At 37.2% G+C, this 18254-nt stretch overlaps 1 protein-coding gene across 1 annotated transcript in view; it reads left to right on the top strand.

Moving 5' to 3' along the window:
* The window catches only part of SEMA5A (semaphorin 5A), a 503768-nt gene that overhangs the window by 77133 nt on the left and 408381 nt on the right, over positions 1 to 18254 (top strand). The window lies entirely within an intron of this gene.

Below are 18254 nucleotides of genomic sequence, written 5' to 3'. Positions count from 1 at the left end.
ATCTCGGAACTTGCAGTAATTAAAGGATCTGCTTCTAATGTGCCAAATACCACAGAACATGTTCAGAGGTCTTGTGGAGTACATGCGTCTATGCATCAGAGCTGTTTTTGCAGCACAAAGGGGACCTACTCTGTATTAGGCAGGTGGTTTTAATGTTGTAACCCCACCTTGTTTGTGATGGAATATAGAAATAAATAATTTTACCTCTCAACCCATTGCAATTTCACATAGAACTTTGGTGATGTCAATTTACTCTGGATAACAATTGTGTGTGTGTATATATACAGTTGCAAGAAAAAATATGTGAACCCTTTGGAATTATATGGATTTCTGCACAAATTGGTCATAAAATTTGATCTGATCATCATCTAAGTCACAACAATAGACCATCACAGTCTGCTTAAACTAATAACACACAAAGAATGAAATGTTGCCATGTTTTTATTGAACACACCATGTAAACATTCACAGTGCAGGTGGAAAAAGTATGTGAACCCCTAGACTAATGAAATCTCCAAGAGCTAATTGGAGTGAGATGTCAGCCAACTGGAGTCCAATCAATGAGATGAGATTGGAGGTGTTGGTTACAGCTGCCGTGCCCTATAAAAAACACACACCAGTTCTGGGTTTGCTTTTCACAAGAAGCAGATGTGAGTGATGCCTCACACAAAAGAGCTCTCAGAAGACCTATGATTAAGAATTGTTGACTTGCATAAAGCTGGAAAGGGTTATAAAAGTATCTCCAAAAGCCTTGCTGTTCATCAGTCCATGGTAAGACAAATTGTCTATAAATGGAGAAAGTTCAGCACTGCTGCTACTCTCCCTAGGAGTGGCCGTCCTTTAAACATGACTGCAAGAGTACAGTGCAGATTGCTCAATGAGGTGAAGAAGAATCCTAGAGTGTCAGCTAAAGACTTACAAAAGTCACTGGCAAATGCTAACATCCCTGTTAGCGAATCTACAATACGTAAAACACTAAACAAGAATGGATTTCATGGGAGGATACCACAGAGATAGCCACTGCTGTCCAAACAAAACATTGCTGCATGTTTACAGTTTGCACAAGAGCACCTGGATGTTCCACAGCAGTACTGGCAAAATATTCTGTGGACAGATGAAACCAAAGTTGAGTTGTTTGGAAGAATCACACAACACTATGTCTGGCGAAAAAGAGGCACAGCACACCAACATCATGGCTTAAACAGAAGAAAATACTCCTTCTGAAGTGGTCCAGTCAGAGTCCTGACCTCAACCCAATAGAGATGCTGTGGCATGACCTCAAGAAGGCGATTCACACCAGACATCCCAAGAATATTGCTGAACTGAAACAGTTCTGTAAAGAGGAATGGTCAAGATTTACTCCTGACCGTTGTGCACGTCTGATCTGCAACTATAGGAAACGTTTGGTTGAAGTTATTGCTGCCAAAGAAGGTTCAACCAGTTATTAAATCCAAGGGTTCATATAATTTTTCCACCTGCACTGTGAATGTTTACATGGTGTGTTCAATAAAAACATGGCAACAATTCTAATCCATAACTTAACTGCAACCCTGAACTCTAACTGTGCCATTACAAATTATGAGTAAGCCACCATTTCAGAGCAGACATTCTGTTATGATGAGCAACATTTTGTACTTAATGTCTCAGTAAGATACCAACCAGTGACATCTATATATTTATTGCTAGTGTATATTATGTCACTTTTATAGTTGTGGTTTTCACTGGTCGTAAATCAGAAAATAGTTTTGTCATAATCCAATCTTCAAACAGTAATTAACAATATACAGATGATGTTATGCTTAAGTATTTTGACTTTAAGGCAGTCTATTTGGTCCCTGAAGACAGGAAATATTGCTTTAGTGGTTGGGCACCTGAATAATTGATTGAGATCAGTTTCAGCCTTGGATATTGACACTGATTATATTATGTTTTGACATTGTCAGCACATAATACAATACTGTCAGTGCATTATGTTCTTGTTAAATAGGAAAATGACAAAAGTTCAGAAACATGTAATGCAAATATTTTTCCTTTTTGAATATTTACCATAAAGGAACACTATAGAGTCAGAAATACAAACACGTATTCCTGACTCTTTAGTGTTACTAACACTATTTAAGTGGCTGCCCCTCCCTTGACCCTCTTAACTCACCTTTATGTCAACATTGCATGATTTCATCCACCCTGCCCCTGACCCCCCTCCTTGGCTGACATCATCAAATTTGATGATCTCAGCCAATCCAATGCTTTCCAAAGAGAAAGCATTGAATTAGCTGAGATCATGAATTCTGATGATCTAAACCAATGAGGATGGGCAGAGCCAAACACCAACCTGGCCAATCATAGAGATGCATTAAAGCAAAGCATTTCATGCAGAATATGGAGACACTGAACGTCAGCGCTGCATGTTGTGCATCTTAGTGACTACATTGCTGCCAAGGGACACCTCCAGTGGCAATCACTGCCTTTTCTCTGAAGAATCAATGTTTACATCAAAATGCCTGCAGGGACAGGCAGTAGAGACGAGAACAACCACAAATACCTGTAGAGGTTCTGGTGACTATAGTCTCTTTTTAAGTAATAACACCTTCTAAAGGAGCGCTCTTAGAACCACAACTGCTACAGTAGTGTTGATGGTGGTGGAAGTCAATGGGCATGAACTTTCAGTTTTTTGTCAACACCTGGTTAACAGTAGTAGGCTAGGAGTTGGTCATTAAGCCCTCTCAGTGTATCATCGCCATCTTAGGCTTTATATATTTGTCTGTAATAGTGTGAAATTGTACAGATGCAGAGAGTGTAGGTGTGGAATGTCAGTTAAGGCCCTAGTTTTTTTCAATCTGTTTCAAATGTTTGACAGAAAACTTCTTGAGTTCACCTATAGATTCATATCACTATAACCATTACAATGAGCTCTAGGGATTATGGTGCTTTGAGAAACTTTTTAAAAGCAGTGAACATATATCATTTAATGTTTGATTCTATTCCATTGCTTTAGGAAAATTAGTTTAACCCCTTAAGGACACATGACGTGTGACATGCCATGATTCCATTTTATTCCAGAAGTTTGGTCCTTAAGGGGTTAATATATATATATCCTCTCTGGCAATGGCATGGGCTTAATTTTGCAGTGATTGTGGTTGTGACGCAAATAGAACATGTTCCTCTTTTCTCCTCCAAACAATAATAAGTTGACTGTCATTCCCAAGAATGTGTGATCCTTGGAGTCTTCATTCGTAGGCCCAAAAATACAATAGTAAAGCAAATAAATCTTCAAACAGATATCCTTTATTCCTCCATTAGATGGAACTAGACATTTTTTAAACAATTTTAGGCTTGACAGAAATCCAAACTGGGTCAAATAGTTGCAAAGTGAACTTATTGGTGGAATAGAGGCTCGCTGGTTTTGCGGCTCATTTACTTTACTATCCTACACTCTCCTATTCCCACCAGCTCTTACAATACTAGCCTTGCCTGAGAAGCCATATATGGCTGTGCTTTTATGTACTTCTAGAAAAGCATGAGGGATTCTTACCAGACTTTAACATTTGCAGGCAAATTTCGCCTTACTCTCTGTCATATAATACACACACACATATATATATATATTACAAATAAAAATATAATGTTTCTGGCACTTGTGTTAATAAAACTACTTTGCTCTTATGAATGAAACATTACATTATAAATCAATATTAATAGTTAAAACAGCCTGAACAATCTAAGAAGCAAATAAAGAAAATCTCACCATTAGAAAGGAAAACATGTCAAAATGCATAACTGAAAGCATCTGTCATTTAAATTGCATCTGCCTTTTATAATAATACAAATGTAATAATAAATACTGCAGCAAAAGTAAAAACATAACTATAACACATACATATTCTTAATTATATTTTCAGTCATGTATATTTGAAATTCAGTCGACTGAAAATTATAATTTTCCTATAAAAGCCTATAATTCGGCTTTCTTTCATTTTATTTTTTTAAATCTCAAAGCAACCTTTGACCAGAAGATTTATATAAAATGCAAACTTTTTATATAACTGCCAGTTATTTTCACTGCCAGTATGTTAAATTGATTTCTGGATATGATAAAGAATATTGGTAGCAGCCCATGCAGTTAATAGCAGTACGTGCTATATGAATTAACATTGCTTAATCAATGTTTGTTTTATGATGTTACTCAGATGGATTTGTTAATAGACAGAAGACAGAGGTACATCCTCTAACTGTAAATATGTGCTTTCTCTCTCTCTCTCTCTCTCTCTCTCTCTCTCTCTCTCTCTCTCTCTCTCTCTCTCTCTATATATATATATATATATATATATATATATATATATATATATATATATATTTCCATATTTTCTAAGCAACATTCATTTTTAGGAGGAGAAGTAGGGCTTGAGAGTTCTGCAAATATAGGCACTTGAGATGCAAATTTGGTCCAGCATATATTTGGGGGTAGAGGAGGGCACTTTCTGAATATTTCTATTCTTTCATTCTATGAAACATAACAAGAAGTGAGAGTCTATAAGGTGCCACATGTGATCCAAAAGTTTGTGTCACCTGGTACACGTTTTTGTTTGGTACCATGAGGTTGTTTCTAAATGAGGCAGACCCTTATATACCACTCTTCTTACATTCATGCCAATGCCCAAACTAATCTCTTCACACTCAAAATATTATGCTAACCCTAATAATATTACCAACACTAGTGCTTACCTTTAACCCTAAACATAACACATTCCTAATGTTATACTTTTAACCCCTTAACGACGAGTGACGTACGAGGTCCGTCACTCAGGGGAAACCCTTAACGACGAGTGACGGACCTTGTCTGTCACCTGTTAAAATTAACTCCAGAACGCTGCAATCGCGGCGATCGCGGGGTTAATGGTGCTCCGGTCTGCCTCTGTATTAGAGGCAGACCGGGAGCACCGGATCCGGCTGTCCCAGCTCATGTGCCCGCTCTGACAGCATGTCAGAGCGGGCACATGTGCTCAGTATACTCACCTTCCGCCTCCCTGCACTTCCGGGTTCACTGTGAAGTGCAGGGAGACGGATCAGTGCTGATCCTGCCCTCTGTAAAAAAATAAATAAAGTTAAATTAAAATCCCACGCCCTTTACCTAGTTTAATAAAAAATTAACCCCTTCCCTGCCAATTGATCACTGACTACAGTGATCAATTGGCAGGGATTTCATTTTACTATGATCTGACTTTTTTTTTTTTTTAACCCCTGAGGGTTAATTCTTTTTTTTTAACCCTCAGGGGTTAAATTTATTTTATTAATTAATTAAAATATTTTAAAATGATAAATTTAGCTAGCTGGGGAGGGTAGAAGTTAGTGGGGAATTGGGGGATTTAGTGTTAAGCTAACTAGGGGTTAACGTTAAAAATTTTTTTTAAAATAAGCTTTAAAAAGTTAAAAAATTAAGTTAAAAAAAGTTTTAATAACGTTTAAGTAAAAAATAAAAAACACCCCCCTTTACCCAGTCCAAATAAAAATTAACCCCTTCCCTGCCAGTCGATCACTGCCTACAGTGATCAAAATACAGATCACAGTATTATACTGTGATCTAATTTTTTTTAACCCCTGACGATTAACTTGTATTTATTTTTTAACCCTCAGGGGTTAAATTTATTTAATTAACTAATTTAAATATTGTTTAATTAAATATTTTGCTTGGGTGGGAGTTATGGGAAAATTGGGAATTTACTGTTAGTGCTGCTTACTGCTAGTTAGGGGTTAACGGTAAAGAAAAAGCTTAGAAAAATGCTAAATCTGTAAAAAAAAGTTTTAAGAAAGTTTAGGAAACTTTAAAAAAATTAATAAGCAAAACAAAAGTTGAAAAAATAGTTTAAAAAGTTAAAAAATAAATTAAAAAACGCTCATTACCACTACACCTGGAACAAACTAGAGAAAAAATGACCCCACGCCAAGATTCAAAATATGTCTTTTGAATTACCCCAGGGTGTATTCTTTAATAAATAGTATGTGTTTGTGCGGAAGTTTCAATAACCAACCATCTAAACTACTCCAAATTGGAACAAGGACACAGCATAAAACGTAAAAAGTTAGAAAAAAACTGAATGTGCCCCTTCAACATCCACATATACCTGGCAAAGGTACATACAGGGGTATTGCTGTACTCAGACCACATATCTGAGCAACATATGAAGTATTATACAGTCGTAGCACACATAAGGTTTGCAAAATATACTGTGCAAACTCACTTTGTGTGTCAAAAAGGCAGAAAAAACGCTTATTACCACTACACCTGGTACAAGCTAGCAGAAAAATGATCCCACGCTAAGGATCAAAATATGCCTTTTGAAATACCCTGGGGTATCTACTTTAAGAAATGGTATGGCTTCATGGGGTATTTGGATTATATAGCCTGGTAAAATACTCTAAAATGGGACATGGGCACAGCATAAAAATTTAAAGTTTGAAAAAAAATGGAATGGCTGTGTCCCAAATGTGTCCCTCCGATGTCCACATATACCTGGCAAAGGTACATACGGGGGTATTTTTGTACTCAGCAGACATAGCTGAGCAACATATAAATATTATACAGTGGTAGTACACATAAGGTTTGCAAAATATACTGTGCAAACTCACTTTGTGTGTCAAAAAGGCAGAAAAAACGCTTATTACCACTACACTTGGTACAAGCTAGCGGAAAAATGATCCCACGCTAAGGTTCAAAATATGCCTCTTGAAATACCCTGGGGTATCTACTTTAAGAAATGGTAGGCCTTTGTGGGGTAGTTTGAATTTAAAACCTGCGAAGATGCTTGGAAATTGCACATAGGCCCAGCGTCAAAATTCAAAGTTCGGTAAAAACTGATATGGCTTGGTCTCCTATATGGCACTGTAGCTTCACGAAATAGTGCCAAAGACATTCATTGGGGGTGTCTTTTTACTCAGAAGACTTAGCTGAGCATAATTTGGGGGTTTTGAACTTAGTGGCTCATATGAAATATACAAAATGCCCAGCAAAAATGCAATCAGTATGTAAAAAAATGCCCAAAATCATTTTTTACCACATACTTTGGCATATATTGGTGGAAAAATGGGGGCATGCTAAGGCACAATATGCACCTTATGAGATACCCTGGAGTGTCTACTTTTACAAATGGTAGGCCTTTGTGCGTTTTTTTTGAACAGTCAAACTGTTATAATACCCCAAATGGATGCATAGGCTCATTAAATCCGTCTCTCAAAATTCGACTGTGAATACTGAAAAGGACAGGTCTCCTATATGGCACTGTAGCTTCACGAAATAGTGCCAAAGACATACAATGGGGGTAACGTTGTACTCAGCAGAAGTAACTGAACACATAATAAAACTTTGTACAGGAATAGCACACACCAACTTTACAAAATACACATGAGAAGTTCTTTGTTATAAGTTTGTGTGCCAAAACCCCAAAAAAACACAATTTTACTCCAATATTTAGAAGAGGTTGGCGGTAAAATGGCTACGTAGAAAGTGTCAAAACAACCTTAGGTAAATAGCCGGTGGTGTCTACTTTATATAAATATATACTTTTGTGTGGCAGTTTTGTTTATTTTATGGCTATTAAGCTTACAAGACAAACATACCAAATTCTAAAATCGCTCCACATTAAAAGTTCATTTTACTCCTTGTGCTTTGTGACCTGTAACTACGAAAAAAAAACTTCAAATCCCAGACACATTATATATTCTGTAAATCAGAACAACTAAATGAATTTATTTTTAATTACTTTCCTTAACCTGCACTAATTATGCACACATTATTATTGCAAAAACTGTCAACATTTTTAATTCTTTTGCATTTTTCTGTATTTTTTTATAATAAATAAGCATTTATGTATATATATATTACATCAAATTAAAGCCCTTTCTGTCCTTTAAAAAACGGTATATAATATGCGTCGGTGCAATAAATTAGTCAAATGCAAATTGCAGTTGAACGCAAACAGCGAAAAATGCTGTTGTCATTAAGTGAAAGACAAGCTTCTGAAGCTCTGTCCTTAAGGGGTTAATTTTAACTGAAGGTCATATCAGAAATAAAAAACTAAAAGTACTATAGAAGCAATGGTTTACATGAAAGGTTTAAATCACAGGACCACTACACTGAAGGGCAGGCTAATTGAGCTGTTGTCCATTCTCACCTCTCTTGCTACTTGTTTTACTTTCCTTCAGTTTAAAAGGCAATCCAGATATGGACCCACCCGTACGGGCAGATGGATATTGGCTATACCTCACTGATGATGCCTTACAAGGTTGAAACGATCATCTGCTGTATCTCTCGTGCAGAGGGAACTTGCTGGCATTTCGGTTCTGGACTGCCCGTACGGGTGGGACCAGTCTGATAAGCTTCAGATATGTTCTCTCTGTAATGGCACTAGATGAGCTGAAACCAGCTTGAGATCTGAAGGGGGTACCACCAAAGGGCAGGCTAATTGAGCTGTTGTTCATTCTCACCTCTCTTGCTACTTGTTTTTCACTACACCGAGACCACTTAATTGAGATATAGTGGTCAGGATGACTTTAGTGGGCATTTAAATACCCTGAAATAATGTGTCTGAGAGTATAACAGAGCTCCACAGCAATAAAACTCACAGCTATGTGTCTTTAAATTATAATAAATGTGTTTATAAATAAGTCTGTGTAAATATTCTTATTCAAAATCAGTTCCACACATTTTTATCTGTAAGTCACCTAAATTTTTCTCAGAACATCCAAGCTCCTGCCTCCATCCCACTCACACCCCTAAAATTAGAGTGTCCATATTTGTCCATGTAAAATGTTGCAATGAATGCTACAGTTAAATAATATCCCTAATCAAAAAAACTGTCCCTAACCTTAACTGTTGTGTCTTGCTTTTAAATACTGCACCTAACCCAAAAAAATATACCTACCCCTAAATACTGCCTCTAACCCAATATACTATGCCTTCCCCTAAATACTGTCCCCAACATTACATACTATCACAAAACCTAAATTTTGGGCCAAATACTAACCCTAAATAATAATACCCCATGGCCTGCATGTTCCCACATAAACATTTCTTCCCTGTCTATATCGCCTTTGCCCCTTCCATTACTTCATTTTTCCTTATACTTGAAATCATATTAGTCACCCTCTCATTGTGCCTTTCTTAAATAGACTGTGAGAGTGGCTGAGTATTCTGGGAGCATCCTGTAATGCAAACACAGCTGACTTTTTTTTATTTATACATTTTTGCCGTTTCCCTATTTACGGAGTTGTGCTAAGGCATACAGGTTAGCTTGTCTCTGAGGATGTCTTCTATTCCTTCACCACAAATATAATAGGATTTAGAAAAAAATTACAGTAAACGACTAGTCCCAAAAACCCATTTTGTCATTGCTCCGGACCATTATTAGGTGGGTTAATTAAGTGCCCCTAACAATTATCAGTCAAGATACAAAAAAAGTAAAAGTAACAACCTGTAAATAAATAATGGGATGTATATGGAAATATATATCTGGGGAAAAAATAGAGAATATAGTGCAATACAATCAGCACAGGGGTAAGGTTGGGGGCGGTAGAACATTCACTAGATTTATGAAAATTCAGGCGTATCTCCCTCTGTAGTGGGGTAAATCAGTTGATGGAGAAAATGTTCCCAAAAGTATTCTTCATAGTAGTGCAGATTGTATAATGGAAAATTCAGCGTCTCCATGCAGAGCGCGGGACGCTGAACGGCAGGGCTGCTTACTGTGCAGCCCTGAGCCAGGAAGCGCCTCCAGTGGCCATCTAAGGAGTAGCCACTTGGAGGTGTCCCTAGGGGCAATGTAAACACTGCCTTTTCTCAGAAAAGGCAGTGTTTACATGAAAATGCCTGAAGGGAGCTATTATACTCACCAGAACAACTACATTAAGCTGTAGTTGTTCTGGTGACTATAGTGTCCCTTTAACACAAAATTGAATGTTAAATAATAAAAATAGAATGAATTACATTTTCTCAATATGAAGGCTACTTATAATATATCCATTGCTTTCATAGGCAAGAATGCTTTCTATTATTTGTAAATGCCAAACTGTTAGTTCAGTGCTGTCAGACAAGGAGACCGCAATGCCAAATAAATGACATTGTATGATATATGATTGTGTAGGATTGCTTTTCCATCAAATTTTGGAAATGCAACCTGTCCATCTGCCCCCCTCTGGCTTATGTAGATAGCATATAAATTACTAATCATTAATTCAATTATGTTGAACTGCATTCTTTGTAACACCTGCGTGACAGCCTTTATCTGGTCATGGATTTACAAAATCCAATTAGTAGTAGAATAATGCTTGACTTCTCTGATAGTCATGAATCAAATAATGTACAAATATAAATATGACCATTAAATCTAACACATATACTTTATTGTGACATAACATATATTTATTAGACTTTGGCGCAGCTGAAATTTTAGTGTATTCAGACTTAATAAAATTGTTTCATCTAAACCAACTTTGGTCTGTTTGTTCATAAATTTTCTGATGAAATTCAGCCATTATTTCCGTTTTGGAATTTTCTTCTGACAAATAAAATTCTGATGCAGGCCGCATCTGTATTTTCAGCCGTTTAGTAGGTAACTCCCAAAATCCCCAGCGACAGTTGAAGCAAGCATTACAGGAGTGAGGCTTGCTCAGGGATACTTTCTGATTTAGTTAGCAAGTACAGTTAATAAAAATAGCCGTTCACAAAGCAGGAGAGTGCTACATCTAAAGATCAAGCTAATATAAAAGCTCCTACATCCTGAGAAGCTATTTTTGGATACTGCAAACACTGTGCTAGAAGGTCAGAGTTGTATTTTTTTCTTGCTCACTCTTTAGCGTCCATTTTGTAGCTATCTAGGCCATTTATAGCAGGTTTATGTCTACTATATTTGGACAGAGTTTTTTGCTTCTATGTGGACCTGTGTTGAGCAGTGAGTGAAAATGTGTTTTTTCCACATGGTTCTATATAACTACATCCTAACATTCAGTGAGGGTTACATTATTTTCTATGGTATTAATGAGATATGGCAAAAATTTAATTGACAGTATTTTCCCATCCAGTGGCAATCCAATCATGTTCACAGTAAAACAAAAAAAGCCCTTCAAAATTAATTTTATATGTACATTTTTTAGTATAAATATGACCCTAAAAGAAAATAAATGTTTTCCTAAGGATGCAAGATAATGAAAAAAATTTTCCTTTATGAAGTCCATATGCTTTCTTTTGTTTTCTGTTACAACCTATGTTTAATCCACATTACTATGATCGTAAATTTCAATTATGGTAACAGAGCTTACTCATTTGAAAAGGCAAAAGCTGTGCTTGTGAGGTTTCACCACAGCAGATTTATTCTTTGATGTAGCATGACCAATGGAACATTGAGTCGTTTTACAGCTGTGCTTAGTCTTTGTTGTTAAAATAAAAGCTAAGCTATATATATGTAGAATACACATTTTTCACAAAGCTTGTTGAGTTGGCATTCTTTAAACAACAAAACCAGTGAGCCAAATACACAGATGACAATATCATTCCGGAAGTGTGGATCAGATATTTATTTAAAATGCTTTTAATTTACTTCTTTGTTTAAAATACTTAATTAAAACCACATTTTCAAGATTAAATAACTAATTAATATGGCTTAAGTATTTACTACACAAGATACTAAATCATTTAATTAAGTCAATTACATTTGGAAAATTACCAGATTTCAACAAATTCACATTAACTGAAAATTATTAATAAATAGCATTAAGATTGTAATTTGCAGTGCAAATAATGTCCCAACTATAAAACAATTTGCAAATATTTACCTGGCACAAGGAAGAGACAGATTATATGATAATTAAGCATTGGCAAATCTAGGGACAGTAAATAGGTGGGCACATAAGACACCACAGCTAAAACTGAGAGGGGCTCTAATCAAGTCCACTGAAAGGTGGGGTAATGTGCCACCACTGTTTGTCTGGCTTCAGCATGCTGTACAACAATATTGGGGTGCTGTGGGGTGGTGGTGGGCTTGACACACTGTGACCAGTGGTGGAACTTACATGGTTGCAGGGGTCGCAGCTGAGACTGGGCCCATCACTCCAGAAGGCCCAGCTGCCTTGTGTACCCCTGCGCCATGGTGCCCACTGGCTATGTAAGGCGGCCCCGGCCCATGTGGTAGAACCGTCGGGGCCACGCATCCAGGTGCCCATCAGGTGGCCCATGCTGTTAGGCCCACTCGATCCTATGAATTTCTCTTTAGTCAGAAGCTATGACACTGTTAAAAAAAAGGTATGATAGAAAGAGTGCCAAAATGTCAGGAAGGAAAAGGGGTATATTCCAGATTCTTCCTGGTCCCAAAGCCAGATCAGTCTGTCAGACCTATTCTGGACCTAAAGAATATCAACACATATATTCCATACCAGAAATTCAGGATGGACACAATTCACTCTGTCACTCACTTATTGAACAAAGGGATTTTATGACAACGCTAGACCTGAAGAACACCTATCTTCACATTCCCATGGCGGTTACTATAAGGAAGTATCTAAGGTTTGCAGTACACTCCAGTTCTAGTATCCATCGCTTCCAATTCAAGGCCATTCCCTTCTGGCTCAATCGGCCCCAAGAATTTCTACCAAAATCCTTACGCCATAAGGGAAATTGGTATTTCTTTAATCCCATACCTGAACGACTGGCTCATCATAGCCAATTCAAAAAGTAATCTGGAAAGGGATCTTCAATCAACGATGCGCATGCTCGAAAATCATGGTTGGATTATCAATTTTAACCAGCTATTGCCAACCCCAAAAATTCAATTTCTGGGTTTCATCACAGATGCCAAGAAGTTTTCTTTGCACCTCAGTCTGGAAAAAAGGCAAAAGATAGAGAAAGATATTTTGTTTTGTTTTTCAAGAAGAACAAGTTTACTCCATAAGGCAAGCAATGAGTGTTCTGAGTACTTTGACATCCAATATTCCAGCCGTCAGATGTGCCAGATAGGCAATACATCCAAAACAATGGGAAATCTTAGCTTATTGGACAAAAAGAGACGAAGACCTAAATGCAAAGTTCAGCCTTTCGATGGAAACCCAAGAACAGCTATTTTGGTGGAAAAGTCAAATTTCCTGTCAATAGGTTTTCTTTTCCAACACAAAGAGTGTGTGGTTATCACAATGGACACATCAAATCTAGGATGGGGAGCACATCTTTTTTCACATTTCCATCACGGGCTGTGGAATCCGGAAGAAAGAAGACACTCTTTCAATTACAAAGAGCTCAAAGCAGTCTGGTATGCTTTAGTAAACTTCAAACATTGGATTCTGAACAAGGCAGTAAAGATACAGTGGGACAACCACCATATATCAACCATCAGAGAGGTACAAGAATCAGAAGCCTGCACGTTCTTTGTGGGGAGATGATGTGGTCTCAGAGGCACCTGGAAGCTATTCCGGTGGTTCAGATAAAAGATGAATAAAATGTGGTAGCAGACGACCTCAGCCGGAGCAAATGGTCACAAACAAATTGGTCTCAAGTCTTCTCAGAAATAGTGGAAATATTCGGCCTTGCGTTAATAGATCTAATGGCAAGGAGAAAGAACAGAAAAGTGCAGACATTTGATTCACTGTTCAGACAGGAAAACCATGAGGTTCTGGACAGCATGTCCTCCTCCTGTAATTCAACAATTACAATGACTGCCCAGTCTATAGTTCTAAATATTTAGTAGATATGCCTCACCTGCCGTGAGGCCGAATAGAGCATAAATAGGTATTAAACCTATCCTACACTAATTTGTGGGCTTTTTTGACCACTATAGGCTTTCTACTTATTTATTTTCTTAACTAATTATTGTGGGGGCTAACTAGCAAGGGCTGGTCAGCTGCCACTTAATTAGCCTTTACGCTGCCAGAAAAAACTTTGCCCTTTTTAAAATTGGATTAGAAGCGTTTTGCCTGGATTTCAGCAGCATTTGGTAAAGCTGAAACCCAAACCAAATTTAAGCCCATTTGAGGCATGAATTGCAAAATCCAGACATTGAAAAGCATGAACAATATCCAGATATTGCATTCTTATTGTCCCATACAGTACAGCTGTTTGGTTTGGCCCATACAGTGCAGGGCCATTTAGACTCTGGAGAATAACCCTCAATGTCATTGTAACTTTCTGCCATTTTCAGTTTACATTTTACTGTAAGAACAATCATATAAGTGTGGTATTCATAGCTTTCTGATCCAATGGGTTAGAATATAGAATAAAACATAATTCTGTGTAACCTCACCTGTTAAAGTCATAACAGTGGATGCAAGTTGCACACCGCTACTCTAATTTTAATGAATCTGGAAAAAAATCTTGCATATTTTGCTCAACCAGCTAATATGAATGGATTGAATATGATGCAAACCATTTATGATGCTTATGCAAAGACTGCTTGGTACATTTAAAGGTAACTGATGGCTAAATAGAGCCACAGCGATCTCCTTTGCACCTGCGTAGGTATTTTTTATGTGGAGGGTTATTTTCTTTGGAAAAGGTTACTGTGTGAACATATATTTTATCAATCTTTTGGGGAAGCTGCATCAATATGTATCAGCAAATAAACACTTGATACAGATGTACATTTATATAGCTATATAAAGAATAATTTTACGTAAACAAGAATACACTTTTATAGTGTCATAGTAGGCACCCCTGACAGATAGATACCTGTATACAGCTACTTACTTTGCCAACTGGAACATCTGTCTGTGTGTGTCAGTATTGTATATCAAAAGAAGAACTGGTTACAAATGGCAAGTTACATCTTGCATATCTCGCTATTAAGAAACGGTGTTTCTATTTTGGGTCTAAATCCCTTATTTTATATCCTAATGCCCAGGTATCTAGGTATGCCATACCTCACAACTCCAATCGCCTTCATCAAATTCATATATTGAATTCTACACACTGAGATCTGTGAGTTTTATGCACCAAATAGACTATTAATTTGTACTTGAGCCAGGCCACAAGTTGCAATCCCATTCCTGTTTTACCCTCGGACCTTTCATCAGTGGAAGAAGTGATACCGGCAATTGCCTTTCTCTTGTTTGTTTGTTTAAAACACACACTGTAATTGGCCTCTTTCAAAACACGGATAAGTACCATATTTCGAATAAAAAATAAACAGTAACATATAGTGTAGTATTTTTTTTTTCAATTCGTTCTACGTAAAAAGTCTAGAGTCAATTATACTCACAAACAGAAATGTACATAACACAATCTATGTGAGCAAAAGTGTATTTGCACCCAGTGTAATACTCCCAAGCAGTCTGCTAACCTTAACCAAGATGTTCAGGATCCCACTGGTAAAACAAACCAATATTTTCAAAAATGATGGCTAAGATTAAAATCCAGCTGTAACCCACAAATCATATGCATAACAATATAACTTTCAGGTAGGTACACATTATAATTATATTATAGTTATAATTGCTGTTACTCCAATGTGATACACTAGAATAGAAGCCTTCATGTCACACACAGGCATTCTACAATTCCTGTACAATTGCAATACGTTTGGAGCAATGGCTTATGGCACCCATGTTTGCACTCTTCACTAAACCTTTTTTTTTTATATCCCTGTAGATGTATAAAAGTCTAAATAGATACAATCATTTTTCAGAAATTGATTATTTGCGGTAGCAGCCAATTCAGGCACTTTAGACACATTCCTATATTGTTGGTTGAAATTGTATTATTAAATATTTCATTAAAATATCCATAATATATACTAGTTCAATGGCGCCCCTTTGATGTGACATACGTTATATTTAATCCATGATTTTCCACAGTAGTGTGGATCTGTTTGCAGTTGATGGTGCCATTATGTTAAATGCTGCCTGTAGTTTTTTATGCCTTGTATTTTTATGCTGTCAGTAGATATTTGCCATCCTGCCAAGACTAAGCTGAATGCAATAAGTCCTATTCCTTTCCAAGTTTAGCTTTCCAGATTGCCCAATAATCTAATAAAGGTATTGAAGTATATGTTGAGATATATGTATACTTCATATATATATATATATATATATATATATATATATATATATATATTATATAACCTTATCACTAAGTAAATAATGCACGAGGGGAATTAAGATAACATGAGGATAACTGTAAACAAAACTGTGACGGACTGCCTGCCACCCCGACTGGGTGCCTCCATCGAACGATGTTCCTAGTGCTCGCCAAGGACCATCAGCACCGCACTCAACACCATAACCACCGCAAACACCACAAACCGCCGCAGCTTGGTTGAGGTTTCACTGTCCTCCACCCACCCTGGACCCAAGACCGGGCTCCAGCTTCCCGTGGGTGAACCTCTCCTTAGTCCATAGAGTGAAACAGGAACAGGAACAGTTCTTACAAGAGCTTGTGATTATACTCTGGGGAGTATAGTGATTATAGTAATCCCCAGAGTTTAGTTCTCCAATCCCCTAAACATGAGCAAAGACTTCATGAAGAGGTCAGTTTAATGCAAGTCAGCACTCAAAATTTATACAATTCCTCAGGGCAGAGGCACACCTCCTGTACCTGATGGAACACAGGCACACAAAGGACACAAACCAATCAGAACAATACAACAATGTCCGACACTCCCACATACAGCACACAAGCACTCCCCTCTGCCTGTGATACAATTAACTAAGACAATGGACTAACTCAATTAACTCTAAGCAGAAAAAACATACATTTTTACAAACCCCAAAAAGTACCCCAAAATAGAACATATCCCCACCCAGATTGGTTCAGGAATTTCCTGGAAGTCTTATTTTTGCCCCACCGTGCACATGATCCCAAAACCAAAACAGTTCCATACACTCAACGGCAAAACACTGCTGGACAATTTAAGATGGCAGCCGCCACATGTTTGAATTTGTTCCAGTTAAAAGTCAAAGGGGCAGAAACAGCGCCTTTAAAATTCAAAATACCCAAATAGTGTTTTTAAAGGGCAATATATCCCAAGGGTCATAGTCACAGGGCAAGAGGCTGGCAAGCAGGCCTCTCCAAATCCCAGTGACGAAGATGCTTTCATCACAAAAACTGAATTGGAAATTATAATAATAGAGAGTAAAAATAATGGCACGTGCAGAAGAAATGATAGTCATATGGGTGCATGGGTATTTGGGAAGCATTCCACAGTAGCTGGATCTGTCAATGGTTATATTATGTCTGCATACCTTGCTGAAAGGGGATGTGTAAAAAACCACCAAAAATATCCACAGGGTTATTTACTAAATTTCTAATGACCCCAGTCTGGATTCAAATAATAATCATCCAAAAGAAACTGCAAGATTCTGGCCAGAGTCACTCTCCAGATTCTGCAAAGTAGTATCTAAGTGAAATAAAAATAGTGTCCGCCAGGTTTGAGCCTGTCTGAATGTAACTGAACCACTGAAATCCAGATACAGATGTTGTAAACTGGATACCAAATTGTTAAACCGAATACTATTTATCTACTGGCAGAGCTAACAGCCAAGCACCAAAATCATTACAGCTCATGAAGGATTGCTAATGGAAGCATTCCGCTCTCCAGAGTTAGCAGTGGAGGTGGGAGCTGTTTTCCCATTATGCAGATAGACTCCTGCCTATTGGTGCTGCCCTGTAGAGGGTTCCTGTATTAGTACTTATAATGTTCTCTTTGGGATAATCATAACTATATAATAAAATAATAATAAAAATAGCTGTAACATTCATTTTAGGTATGATTTGAAAACTTTCCAGGGGAGTGTGGCATGTCATTTAAAGTGTGTTCTTCACCATGTTGTGTTTTTTGTTCCACTCGTTTTATAACAGTGTCCCGCATACAAGTTTAATATGATATTAAGAGTTAGTGATAGAGCAGATATATCACACTACATATTCCTATAATGCTAGCTCATAGCAAGAGTTGTGGTTACAAATATAATATGCAGTACTGTCTTATTACCTTGTGTCAGTAACTGTCCACAATTATCACCGAAACTCCAAAATATGGATTTCAGTCAGCTTTTTATTTAGCTTCAAACACATATCCTCGGTAACAACTCAAAATAGTTTAAAACTGTCACACAGAAACCTCAACATTCCAGGAGGCATGGCAAGATGCTGTTCAAGCTTCAGTCATCTCTACATCCCATCATTGCATTAGATGGATGTTTGGGATTATCATATTGGGTATAAAATACATATTAAAGTAAACCTGTAGTAAAAAAAAAAAAAAACTTACATTAAATGCTCCCATATA

Source organism: Pelobates fuscus, chromosome 4 (genome assembly GCF_036172605.1).
Source record: "Pelobates fuscus isolate aPelFus1 chromosome 4, aPelFus1.pri, whole genome shotgun sequence".
In the NCBI taxonomy this organism is placed as follows: domain Eukaryota; kingdom Metazoa; phylum Chordata; class Amphibia; order Anura; family Pelobatidae; genus Pelobates; species Pelobates fuscus.
The sequence above is the reverse complement of the archived record's forward strand: the minus strand, read 5'-3'. Positions and strand labels throughout refer to the sequence as shown.